This window comes from Limulus polyphemus, unplaced genomic scaffold (genome assembly GCF_000517525.1).
Source record: "Limulus polyphemus unplaced genomic scaffold, Limulus_polyphemus-2.1.2 Scaffold1094, whole genome shotgun sequence".
Classification (NCBI taxonomy): domain Eukaryota; kingdom Metazoa; phylum Arthropoda; class Merostomata; order Xiphosura; family Limulidae; genus Limulus; species Limulus polyphemus.
Window position 1 is genome coordinate 40,765 of NW_013666704.1, and position 12,593 is coordinate 53,357.

The 12,593-nt window shown below is 30.8% G+C and overlaps 1 pseudogene; it reads right to left on the minus strand.

Moving 5' to 3' along the window:
- Nucleotides 1-1,279: 1,279 nt before the first annotated feature.
- LOC106462101 overlaps nt 1,280-12,593 on the minus strand; it is a 169,365-nt pseudogene continuing 158,051 nt past the window's right edge.

A 12,593-nucleotide genomic window follows, 5' to 3' on the forward strand; every position in this document is an offset into this window, starting at 1 on the left:
ATATGGTCAATTGTTGTGAGCAGCACTTGGAAATGGATGACTCAGAGCCTGTCGGTCAGAGGAGGGAATTGAATGGTCAGAAAGATGGATACTGTGTCAACAAAAAAAAAATGAATAAGGAAGCACGTGTTACTTTGGAATCATGGGGTGTCTGGGAAACGTAAAGGAACGGAACAAAAAAATAAGTCGAGTAATGTGATTCTGGTAAAACGGTGTTCCTGGAACATTTGTATTCTGAAGATTAGACGCATTTACTATATTAGTTTCAAGGGAAGGTGAGCCATGCACAATGAAAACCTTTTAAACAAACATATTGACCAAAAAATATCTTGCATATTGTTGGCTCTAGATATAGGTTAATTTACTGCATAAGTTTCTGAAGAAACTTCAATTTTGGAAAATAGCCATTATGATTATTATAACTATTTCATATAGGGTAAAAATGTAATAAAATGTCAAAAAATTAATACGACCTCCCAACGAGAAAGCTCAATATTCAAGTATTTTCTTTCCTGACATATTCGGAAATGAAGAAACTGTATTTGCACAACAGGGAATTCAATCTCGTATCTACCGGTTGTCAATGTCATCTTCATAAACGGATAATTGTTTAGTATATATATTCTAATTTTCAAATGTTTCCTTGATTTGAATTAAAGTTTATGTAACCCTAAATGATATTTAATGTTTGTTATTTACTTTCGCAGCTTACTTAAAGTTTCCATGATATTGCCCACTTAGTATATTTAGTGTCTCTTTTAAAATATAAAAAATATAGGCTAAAAATCACGTAAATAATACCATAATTTAATACATGTATATATATATATATGTCCATGAATTGCTGGTGTTAGATAAAATAAAACAACAGGAGTATTTACCTTGCTGCAGTACTAAAAATATTTATTTTTATTCAGCGATTGATATTAATTGTGAAATTAACCAATCAAAGCTTTCGATTGTCTGAAACAATTTATTTATATCAATGTCAAACTCAATTCAAAAGTATTCATCGCAAATATGTTCCCCCTTCTTAACTTGCAAATGTCATCGAATAAATACTTATAATTTTACACAACTTGTAATATTCTACGTAAATCCTAATTCTGGGAATCGTCGTCAAATGATTATAAACATTCTAAAACATATTTATAACTAGCTAGTGTAACTTGGTTTTATTTGATAAATGATATAGGCAAAAAAAAAGTAATAATGTGTAATTACAGAATAAAAAGTTTATCTTATTTTAAGAAAAATTAAATTAAAATAACCATAAAATTAATTACGTAGAAATACAAATTTTATAGCATTAATAATATTCTTCATAATAAATTAATACCTTTTTGTGCAAAGGGTATTCCTGGAACATCTTTAAATCCAACAGTTAATATTTTTTTATGACGATTATATATCGATTTTCCATATGTATTTTCATATTCACGAAGAATACATTTAACAAAAGAAGAGGAGTTAATGTTGGATATACATTAAGAAGATTACATTACAGAAATACAAATACTCTTCATTTAAAACAATGAAACGTGGGAATGTTGTTATCTGTGAGTTTTACTTGAGGCTACTTCAGTGAATCACAAATAATTAGGATTAACGTCCTAATACTTGCTCTTCAGCACAACTAGCAAGTTGTACGAAAATGATACTTATTCAAACTGACAGTTTCAACGACATGACCGAACGAATTTGACAACACACTTTAAATATAAACTTTCAGCACGATATTAATATGGTTTTGCTTTTGTAAAATTCGAGCCTAGCAGATAAAGCAAAACCGGCTTTCAACTAATCAAATACTTTGTAGACAAACTAAGTACCCATGAAAATGATTCATTCGAAGCACCCAAGAATGATAGTTCGATTCATAGACTCGGATAATTCACATTCACGACCACCTGGCACTTAACAACTCGTAATATTGAAATCATTGATTTTTTTTTCGATTTCAAGAGATGACACTAACTGTTTGGCACCGATTTTCCAGGAGGCGAACTTGGAACCTTGCGAGCTATCATCACACTGGAGTGGAAATCTTGCTTCGATCACTGACACTAGCAATTCGATGCTGAAATAAACACATGTATTAGTTACAATTATCTCACCTTAAAATGATATCTTGTCTGAATTCATTTCTACATTATTCTCGATTATATGAATAACACTTGCTCTAAAGCATATATACACAAGCAATATATTAATTTTTTGGGGGCAAATTTATTAATCAATCATATTACATTGTTTAGAAATAATAATTGAACAATTATTCTACCATCATTTGAACAATATTTCTTCATTCTTGTAACAATATATAAAATTGATAGTAACATTAAGTTTACACGGTTAAAGTATGTTACATATAAAATGTTGATTTTTCCAACTGAAAGAAATTGAATTATATTAGCAATTAATGATAATAGTAATAATATAGTACTAATATTAGTGTATAGAATATAAACTGAAACGGAAGCCAAGAAGAACTTTGGGTTATTCTCAACATAATGAACTTTATCCTCCAATGTGATTGACATCTTCAATAAAGTAGTTTTGTGTAACTACCAAAACAAATATTGAATTGCACGCTACAAGCATTTACGTTCTTTTTTTTTTTGTTATTAACTAGTATCTAATAAGTAACACTAGTTTTTTATTTCCTTTACAAGAAAACGAATTCTCTTTTATAGACAAAATTCGGAAAAAAGGCTAGGGTTTAAAGCTATGTTTACATAAGTGTTTTCTGTAAGAGTCTTATAATAAGAATTTTGCGAAATATTAATGCGCTAGTACCTTTGATTTTTGTTTTGTTTTTACATTAAGAATATAACATTTGAATTCACAATGCGTTTCCAAAAACTTTGCACTGTGGTATACACTAGACTACTCTAGTAAAAAATATTTTTTTATTATTACTTATAATGTTATGTGAACAAATTTGTAAAATGTTTTTTTCTTTTCAACAACGAACTTACACGATGAATGGATATGAATTTCGAGTTCTTTTTGTCAGTTAATGGAAGTACAGAAACTCTAGTGTAGTCCAATTTGCATTAACAAATTCACATAGAAATTTATCTGATTAGCTTTAACATTCAGAAAATACGAATATTTTAGAACTAACTAGTATAAAGGTGTTAATCTAGTTCGTATATAATCAAGGTAGTATAAAGGTGTTAATCTAGTTCGTATATAATCAAGGTAGTATAAAGGTGTTAATCTAGTTAGTATATGATCAAGGTAGTATAAAGGTGTTAATCTAGTTCGTATATAATCAAGGTAGTATAAAGGTGTTAATCTAGTTCGTATATAATCAAGGTAGTATAAAGGTGTTAATTTAGTTCGTATATAATCAAGGTAGTATAATGGTGTTAATCTAGTTCGTATATAATCAAGGTAGTATAAAGGTGTTAATCTAGTTCGTATATAATCAAGGTAGTATAATGGTGTTAATCTAGTTCGTATATAATCAAGGTAGTATAAAGGTGTTAATCTAGTTCGTATATAATCAAGGTAGTATAAAGGTGTTAATCTAGTTCGTATATAATCAAGGTAGTATAAAGGTGTTAATCTAGTTCGTATATAATCAAGGTAGTATAAAGGTGTTAATCTAGTTCGTATATTTCACACTATAGGAAATGCTTTCATCTTTCAACTTTACTTACTGTACCATACTTAGGATAATGAATAACAATACTGTTGTTGTGTTTTACTCATTATATTTTGTTATATATATGTTGGTTAGTAAATCCGTCATAAGCTGAATAACATATTACCGTTTTGAAACACAAGAGAACAGATAAATTCCTTTTACAAACTTCAATGCAATCGTATGGTTTCTTTTAAGATTAGTATTCTTCAGCATGAATACAATAAATTAGGTTTCATTTCCAAGCTTAATTATACAAATTTGTACAATATGAAATACTAAATGAATGGTGGGAATTTGAATGAGAAAAAGTATTTAGTTTAAGTTATCTAAAACAGTTGTTTAGTATATATCACTTTATGTGCTGAAGACATTTATTTGAAGTGCCAGTGTAACATGCTCTTATCATATCACGTTAAACTACTTAGTGAGCTCACAGATAAACAAGAGAAAATCAGATCCACAACATATTTTCCTCATAACTTTGTTTGTGTAATTTTGTTTCAGCAGAAAAGATTATATTAGCTTTTGGCAGTTATGTACTTTGTCTATATTTCTCAACCTTATTAGTATTTTTCTGCATAATAGTAATGTGAAGATAATAACATTGAGGACATTTGTCTTTTATTACTGGTAAAACAACTAAAAATCCACTGAAAAGCTACTTATCTATAGTATTTGTAAAAAGCGTCAATACACAAAATTCCGGCTACATTATAGAATATGAAATGTTTCATTGTATTAAATACTTATGTCACATTTTATATTCAAATAGCTTTCTCTTTAATACGTCAACAAAATAGCACGTGATAAAAGACATCCCATAAGAACGTCTTTTATCACTTTGTTTTTATGGGATGTTTTTTGTGTTGTTCTTATGGGATGTTTTTATCACGTTGTTCTTACGGGATGTTTTTATCATGTTGTTCTTATGGCATGTCTTTTATCACTTTGTTCTTATGGGATGTTTTATATCACTTTGTTTTTATTGGATGTTTTTTTTGTGTTAAGCCACAAGAACAACATGATAAAAAACATCACATAAGAACAACATGATAAAAAACATTCCATAATAACAACGTGATAGGAGACATCCCATAAGAACAATAAAACATATTTATTTTATCTTTACTAACACGAAACACGTGAACTTCATATTTTCACTTTAATATTTACCATCTTCGAGTTCTACGCGTTAACTCTTACAAACGGCAATCTTATAAGCATAAAGTTTATATTTATTGGGCAAATATAATTCTCACTAGAAAATAACGCCCAACTATAAAATATTAAGCATTTGGGAAAATAAGTCCATAAGTCCTTCATAAAAATAAATATCAAAAGTATGTCTAATAATAAAAAGCTTTTTTCGAGATTATGCTGAAACTACAGACCATCGTTTATTTTCAAAAATGTCCAAGTATAATAGAATTTGTTTTCACTGAGTAAATAGCCTGTGAAAGTATCACTGAGTAAATAGCTTGTGAAAGTATCAAACATAAAGTTCACGTTCGTAAGTTCCAACTCTTTTTACCAGATTTTTATTTCATTGAATTTCATGCTTTTTGCAAACAAATTATTTCAAGATTTTTAACTATCAATGTGTACTATAAAGGCATCAGCAATCATTGGTGGCGAGTAAGTAAAAATATTTAATTATATATTATCTCACAGACACTTATTGAATGGTGATAAATCTAATACCTGACAAATAGTTAATAACCAAACATTAAAAAAGAAATAAAAATATATATAAATTATTTTTATTGCCACACTGTAGCCACTCGTTATTATCTACACAATTATTATTTATTCATCCAAGACGTTAAGAAAGACTGTATAAATATATAAATAGAGAAAGAGATCAAATAAAGAAAACATCCCAAACGCTACAATCTTGAGGGAAACATATTCGTGAAAAGAAGAATATATGTTTATCAACTGTCTATAAAGTTCTATAGAAGATATAGAATTCTGTGTGTTTTTCTAATAACAATGCAATACTAAATCTGTGGATCGATTCCCCGCGGTTAACATATAGCCCATTCTGTAACTTTGGGCTAAATTAAAAATAATGATATAGTAATAATAACCGATAGTTATTTTCGTTATTATCCATATTTCTGAGCATTGCTAAAATACGTAAGGATAATTATAAGGTGAAAGGTTAATTGAACGTCTCCTTGTAATTTCGAAACAGCTTCACGTACGTGTGATGTTAATATTAAGGTAAGAACATGGAAAGGAATTTTAATAGAGCACATGAACTTACGTATACCTCAGGTTCTGCACATGATTCTGAATACTGTCGAAATATACATGATAGATCATAAGATGTTACCAAAATGACAAATTAGTAAATCTGTCTATAATGATAAATATACTGGGACCCTAAAAAGTGTATTAAGTTTAGCAAAATAATTTTTAAGAATACGCAATTATGGATAAGAACTTCTGAGTGAAAGTAAAGAGTGTATAATAATAGATATATTGGTACCCTAAAAAGTGTATTAAGTTTAGCAAAATAATTTTTAAGAGTACGCAATTATTGATAAGAACTTCTGAGTGAAAGTAAAGAGTGTATAATAATAGATATATTTCTGAGCATCACAACAATACTTAAAGATAACTATAAATGTTTAATGCTACGTATCTTGGAAATTATTGAAACAATAGCGCATAATTGATATAAGAACATGGTAAACCTTTTTGATAGAGATTATGAATGACTGTAAATATACTTCAGGATGTATATATTATTGCGAATACGGTTGAAATAGATAAGGAAAATAACAGTTTGCCACATTGGAAACCACTTTTATTAAAATATGACATTTACTTGGAAAGTAAAACCACTTAAATCTGGTTTTCTTCAGTCAAGATACGTTTCCTTTGATGTTACATAACAGACGAATATTAAATTGTAGAATTACACCAAAAAGCTGAAATCGAGTTCTGGTTAGGGCGCTCGACTCGCAATCTAAGGGTCGTGGGTTCGAATCCCCGTTCCACCAAACATGCTAGCCCTTTCATCCGTGGGGGCGTTATAAAGTGACGATCAATCCCACTATTCGTTGGTAAAATAGTAGCCCAAGAGGTGGCGGTGGGTGGTGATGACTAGTTGCCTTTCCTCTAGTTACTAAACTAGGAACGGCTAGCGCAGATAGCCATCGTGTAGCTTTGCGCGAATTACAAAATAAACCAAACCCATTTTACCAAGTTCCGACTTAGACACTCAAATGTCACATGAATGAAAAATATTTTCGGCCATTTAACATAGTTTTCTACTTTCCACTTGAAACTGTTTTTAAGTGTTAAAATTACTTAACAATTTAGTAGTATATATCAAGTATAATATTTAATACTAGCTGGAGTGCCCGTCCCCTGGACGAAAGTTATGTAAATTCATGATTAATGAGAGGTTATCTTAGGACATGAAAAGTTGCTTCCCTTATATGCAATTGTAAAAGAAAAGAAAAAAAAGTTTCATATTTTGTGGTTTGCAGTTTTTATGGGCGAGTACGTTTACATGTTCCCCCGCATGGACCCAATAAACCTTTCTGCCAGATTTCGTGAAGATCCATCAACAGGACGAGAAGTAGTAGTAAAAAAACGCAAAAACGCCCATAAAAGCCGCAAAACACAAAATACAAAACTGAAAATTTTTATGTACCCTCGCATGGACCTAATGAATCTTCATATAAATTTTGGTGAAGGTCCATCCAAGCCCTGCAAAGTAGTTACATGGACATATAATAGACAGCTATTTATATAGATTTTTGTAAGATATCTGTCCCAATTTTACGCACTTCATGCTAATTATCTTTTGATGATGCTATACGACTATTGTATATATTAAATATTGAATAATATAAGCAACATAATTTACTCTCCTCAAGGAAGAGCATGTATTTGTAGAGAACATTTAGGCTACATAATGTAAATAACACTTATTATATCTGTGTACAAAGTGAGCGATCGCGTAGTCCCACGTTGTTCAAATGGTGCATAAAAGAGAGGAAATTCTAATCCTTAAACGTCCTTTTATCAACAATAAAAAAACTTCTGCAACGCTAGTCATTTTAACAGAAACACGTGTCTAGTGCAGCTCATAAAAACCGCGACGAACACAGATACGGGATGATGCGCATGTATATCGAAAAATATCTGAGTGATAGAAAGAAAGAAAATATAAGTCAGTGAACTGTGAGATGTTGTATCTACCCTTCCGGCCATGCTTGACAACGCTTCCATTAAAGGGGTTTCCGCTGTTATGTGGCTTTCATCTTCTTCGTGCTCAGGCTGGAGTCCCAATGGCCTTGCCTGTTTAAAGAAGTCGATCTGTGCGTATTCTATCGGTCGGTCAGTACGTCTGATAACAGCAGAAGCATGGGAAGTGGGCATGGAAAGCTCCGCATAAGTTATTTCCTGTTTATCCTGGTGTCATATAATAGATATTATCAAAATATGGACAGAAGGAACAAAAACATTAATTTATAGATATGTCACTTAAACCAAATACTCATCTTAAGCTACGTGGGTTATAACTGATGATAAGAAAATTAGAACTCGTTACTTGTAAATAAAACTATCCTAATACACATCTGTAAATATAACAAAAATATCACATTTTCTTTGCATATATGTATTATTTAATATACTTTTATTTAAATTTCTTATAGTTTTAAATTAAATATGATAAATATAAGATAATATTAATAATAACCTTGTATTTTACCTTCAATAATAAAAATCAACGCATCTCTTTGTTAAAACATTACGCAATCCTTTGAAAGTAATTTTTTCGTCACTAGAAAAGCCTCTTCAAAGCATAAAAATTATGCTCTCAGTTTTTCATGTTTGATCTTACGACTGATCCAATAAAATATTCAAGAGGTACCTTCAACATCTTAGTCATTAGCATCCCATTCCTAAGCATTTTTAAAGTTGCTGATTTTAGGATAGTGCAGTAACTTCTATCATGTAAATGCCTTCTCTCGAGAGGTATCACCAACATTTACTAAGCCTAAATCTTGTGATGGTACATGTAGTTACTTACAAATTAAAAAAAAACAACTTAAAACGTTTTTAGTGAAAAGTTGAACCGTTTATGATATGCATTTAAATTAAGAAATGAAAAATGTTTCATATTAGAACTACAAAAGAGGACAGAGACATTAGCAACTACATTATACAAAATATACTTAGAGAAATTATTTTATTCAAAAAATATTTGTGCTTATTAAGCAGAACGCTAGTATTTGATATCATGAGAAGAAACACAGAGTACTACAGTGCTACTAAGTAGAATAGACAGGTAGCTAACAAGTAAAATGATTTCGGGCGTGTGTAAGAGTTTTTATCTGGGCGTTAATTAACGAAGCTCTCCCTCTCGTTGTCTCTCCTCCTTGAGTAACCTCGTCTGACGACTGTCAAGTGTAATCCAACAAAAGACAGCGTCTGCTGATGGGAAGTTTCGTCGCATTCTCAACTTTAAGAAGAGATCCTCATTTGAACGAATGAAATCTTTATTTCAGTGACAAGTGAATCACAATTAACATCCCCAACCATTTGTAAAAGGTTTGTATAAATGTGATTTTATACTTGTTATAATTTTTCCACAAATTGAAATTCCGAGAACTTATACGGTATCCATATAGATTTCCGTAGATGCATGAGAAAAATAATAAAAAAAAACTTCAAATAAAATGAACCTCAACGGAGATTATAGTGTTAAAGACCTCACGTTCAAGTAACATCTTCGCTTAAATTAACCAATTAGTTCATTACAGTTTTCAATTTCTTCATCAAAAAGTTTTATTTACTCCCGTAATTAATTCAAAATTAGCTATTCTGGCTCCAAAAAATCCTTCTCGTCAGGAAATTAAACCCTGAATTGACTAGCTCGATCAAACTATTGTTTGAACTATAAAATTGTGGTATTAATGTTTGTTTTTTATATCATTATTATCCTAAGAATAAATCTGAGCTATATGAATGTAGCATTAATTTTTAATCTGGTTCAAAAAAAAAGAAAAGTTAGTAATACCCTTATTTTACTTTTTTTTCACCGTTAATATCCTTAAGCAGCAAATAAAATTCCATAATCTTCTACTTCTTTCAATATTCCCAAATTCTGCGAGCTCTTTATTGATTTCATATTTTATACTCTCTGGTAAAATTGTTTGAATAATAAGCTAACACTGGAAGTAATATTATTCTGTAGCTGCTACATTATCTTAGCCCTTCTTTTGTTGTCTGTGGGACAAAAATGACGGTCAGTCAGTGTTTTTGTTACTACTTTTGCTTTGTTGATAGTAGAAACCGATGTCGATTTCGATTCTAGCACCACATGTTCCTGTTACAAGTTTTTCGCAGCTCTCATCCTGTTATGTACATGTCCTATATGAAGTTTATTATGGCACAGAATTATTGCCTCTTTGAGTTGGCCATAGAAATATAGTTTGTCTTCTTTAGCTGCAGAAGCAGATACATATGCTTTTACTGGTCAACATGCTTCCTTGTAAACTTCATTCTTTCCGCAAATAATTTGTATGGGAAGATTATGTTTGTTGAGTCATTTTATTTATGAAAAAAACCAGCTCTTCTGATGTACGATTTTGTAATACTAGTTCATCATAATGTTTATATTTGTTGCTTAGATTATGCTAGCATTTGTTCGTCATATATCTGTTATCATTTCATTAAATTTTTCAGTGACTTCAAAATTACATAAAATTTCAAATCTACAATTTACACATTGCTGTCTTTAGTAAAAATAATTTATTTCTTGTACGTCAGTTTATTATCTTACTTCGTGAATGTTAGTGCTATACGTATATTTAAGATTCATTGCACAATCAGCATGTTTCTTAGAGCGAAAGTAATCAAACACTACTCTTATTATTTCAAAAAAATATTAGATTAAACTAATTAAGCATACAAAGGTGTAGAATATCATGTTACGATATAACTTATTAGGATTTACAAAAGTGATGTTTTTTAAGGAAATCAGCATTGATATACTTTTAATAACTTAAGCCGAATGAAACTATAAATGGTTTGCATTTTGCTTAATTTAAGCCAAAAGAGTCTGAGCAATGTTCGTTAACGAACGTTTTATCCAAGCTGATATAATTACAATTTTAACAAACATCGTCCACTTTCGTGATACTAAGAAGTCACGTGTAATGAGATTTAAAAAAATTCCAAAATCGTTTGGTTCATGGAATTCATGAAAGTTCATTCAGTACTTGTATTATCTCATTTTAAAGAATAACACTGGTGACCTTATAGGTTTATTTACTTTTTTGTTGTTTGTTATTAAAACATACCATTGTATCATAAGTATCAACACCAAGAAAACTGACCATTGGCAGAACCACTGAAGAGGTTCCAAAGACAGTAGGCTGTAGCCCAGGGACATTAAGTGGTCGACCTTTTCCGTTGTGTGCAATGTGATAGGCTCCACTGCCTCTTCCAATACCACCATTTCTCTCTAAACAGCAGAAGGGAAAAATAAATAAAAACGATAATAATAATAACATATATTATTTTACTAGAGGGCTATAAATGTATAAGAAGCTATAATTCAGTTTCAAAAACAAAAGAAAGTCGTAGATAACAAATGATATTCCAGAGCTAAATTAACAATTATTAGTTTATTATTGTTATTTCTTGATTAGTTTTTTTTTTCATTTCTTTCTAGTTCATTGGAAAATTCAAGATCTAGTTTAGAACATTCAAAGATTCTGGAATAAGGTTTTCTTATTGCCTGCAACTTAATTTGAAGTCGACAAGAACGAATTAGATTTTTTGGGTTCTACATTTACGGCGATATTTATCTTTTTTTTTTTCCTTTTACTGCTGCTTTTACTTAGGTAAACAATAGTGATCAGAACAATATTTGGTTTTCTTCCTAGATTCGCAGGTTACATAATAATACTGATCCACCCTTTTTAAATCAAAGTAAAAATGTAGAGAAAATAACATGATTACTTGATCTTTCTTGCCTTGTTCCAACACTAACATGAATATTTGATCTTTCTTGCCTTGTTCCAACAATAACGTGATTACTTGATCTTTCTTGCCTTGTTCCAACACTAACATGATTACTTGATCTTTCTTGCCTTGTTCCAACAATAACGTAATTACTTGATCCTTTTTGCCTCGTTCCAACAATAACATGATTACTTGATCCTTCTTGCCTTGTTCCAACAATATCGTGATTACTTGAGCCATCTTACCTTGCTCTAACAATAACATGATTACTTGATCCTTCTTGCGTTGTTCCAATAATCCAAGCTACTGCAGAATTTGTGATGGTGATTGAAATATTTTCATGACAGGTTTTATGTTCTCAAGTTGTTTTTAAAAGTTCAAATGTTGTTGTCCATCATAAACATTCTAGTACGCAGGATTTATTTCCTAATGAACAACGGCTCTTTCCCGAAAATAAGGAAACAAGCCGTAACAGTAGTATTGTCCGAGAAGGTTTGTTTCGGAAATTCACACAATGTTTTTCATGGTCTATTCTCAATTGCCGTCCCTAATTTTAAAGTGATAAATAAGAGGGAAACAACACCTACCGCTAAGTCTTAGGCTACTCTAACCGAGTAGAAATAAAATGATAAAAACTCTATAACCCGAGCGCTTTCGAAAGGTGGACCTTTCTTCTTCAGGAGCAAACTGAGAAAAGATAGTCGACTGTCACTCTTATACCGTACCAACAGCCCCAAAGGATGGAATGTGTTTTCACGGTAACGGATCACAAACCATAAACCCTTGAATATAAATCCAATCCCTCTAACTGTTAGACCACGCCCGGTTCACAACATGTATTAGACAGAGGAAATGGATCTGACGTAGTGTACAACCCTTCACGGAATACAATGAACTCTGGATTGAGCGAAACGCGTCGTTGGCAAAGGATATGACT